The sequence below is a fragment of the Xenopus tropicalis genome, chromosome 2 (genome assembly GCF_000004195.4).
Source record: "Xenopus tropicalis strain Nigerian chromosome 2, UCB_Xtro_10.0, whole genome shotgun sequence".
NCBI classification, from domain to species: domain Eukaryota; kingdom Metazoa; phylum Chordata; class Amphibia; order Anura; family Pipidae; genus Xenopus; species Xenopus tropicalis.
Genome location: NC_030678.2, coordinates 76936747 through 76938884, shown reverse-complemented (window position 1 = coordinate 76938884; position 2138 = coordinate 76936747).

The following is a 2138-nucleotide window of genomic DNA, read 5'->3' as shown; positions in this document are numbered from 1 at the left end:
TAGGACTTGTTAAATGCATTATTTATAGGGATATAGAAAGATTTATTTTGATTTTTATAGTGCAGTTATGACTTGCTGGCTGGCTGGTAAAACATTTCCCTGAATCTTTCTACTTTATCCTGTGTTATGCCATATAGTATCCAGTCTTTGGAGCACATTTTTATATTATTGCTTTTTTCAGTAAATACTGTTTTTTAAAGGGGTTGTTCACCTGTGAGTTACATTTAGTATGATGTAGAGAGAAATATTTAGACCGTTTACAATTGGTCTTAATTTTTTATTTGTAGTTTTTTTTATTTTTTTATTTTTTTTTTAGTTCAGGGGTTTTTCAGAATTTCAGCAGTTATTTTGTTGCTAGGGTCCAAGTTACCTTAGGAACCAGGGAGTAGTTTGGATGAGCAGGAGAGGGTCTGAATAGAAAAGAAAGTTACTACAGGTAACAATAAAACTGTAGCCCCACAGAGCAATAGTTTTTTGGCTGCAACGAGTTGCAAGCAGAAGGCAAATAATTCAAAAACGCTAACAAATAAATAATGAAGACCAATTGAAAAGTTGCTTAGAATAGGTCATTCTATAACATACTAAAAGTGAACCGCCCCTTTAAGTTTAATCTTTAGTAAACCATGGATACACCATTCACCCAGGAATGTTTTGGTTGGTAATGCCTAGCAAGTATATTGCCATTTGCCATGGTTATATGGACACAGATGACATTGCACATAAAAAGATGAAAGACTGCCAGTGCAAAGGGTTTGCCTTTAGAAAAAATGAGGTGTTAGTACCATACTTTGGGCAATATGTGTAAGCTTGCATGCCACATGAAGTCCAGTCTGTAGTGCATATAAAATCATTAGTCCCTCAGCATGCCTTGATGTGGCATGTGAACATATTTTGTCCTAAGTGTGGTACTACCACCTCATTTTTTTGTAAAATATTATTTCTAAAGGTAAACCGTGTGCTGCCATTTTTTTCCTTTTTTGTGCGCAAATAATGACTTTTTATTGTTTCTAGCAGCTTGCCAACTCCAGGATTGTGTGGGTTAAACCAAGCGATGCATAGCAAATGGTCAACACCACAGTGCTGGTAATACAGAGTGCTGGTGATTTCTTCCTGTGTTTCGTGACATTGCAGTCCTAGGATGAAAGTTTATTTTACATTATAATCATGTAGATCACAAGGGAATATATGTAAAGAAATAAGGTAACAGTAAATCTTTTTGCAACATGTGGTAAATGTCTGCAAACACACCCAGTTCAGCTCTGTGCAATACACCATTTGTTTGCATATGCAATTGAAAGGTTACTTATTAGTCTGCAGATGAAGCACAGGTGATGAGATGTTAGAGTCCATTCCAATATAACATTGCAGTATAGTATTAAGCACTTATCTTATCTTATATTACCTGGTGGTTGGCCGGTTGCTTGCACTGTGCATGCATGGCTCAGTGGATGCATGTTTGAGATATACTGCCCATCTTAATGGAATAAATATATTGCATTTGATAGAACAAATTCAATAGCAGCTAGTCTAGAACATAATCCCGCAATATCTTATTAATATAAAACAGGATTCTAGTAATCCCTTACTATTTCAGAAAACAAGATATTTTTAAACATATCAGAAATATTCTAAAATATTCTAAAGTGTTCTGGTAAAGTAAGAATAATTGCTTTATAAATGTACTTTACAGCACCAATATGCATCTATGTTATATAATAAATTAATATCTTGCCTGATGTAGACCACCAAATCTACCTTGACTTATTTGGCACCTTATTGACCCACAAATGTATGGTAACTAGGGTTACCAGATCTCTAGAAAGTCCAGCTAGAAGAGCTGTATTGTCTGCAATTTAAATTGTAATCCCTGCAGCATGTATTTATTAGAAGTGACCCTGAATTTTCAGGTAAGCTTAAAAGAATTCTGTCATGATTTTTATGGTGTACTTTTTATTTCTTTGAAAAAAGAACATGTTTTAGCATGACAGTATTCATTTAATCTAATGAAAGCCACCCTTATTGAAATAGGGAGAACATTTGAGGACAAATTCAAATTGTGAATATGGTTCACTCCTGATATGTTGACCTTATTCAGGCCAGCAACAAGATTAATGTAGTTTGGCTCTCCATCAGAATCA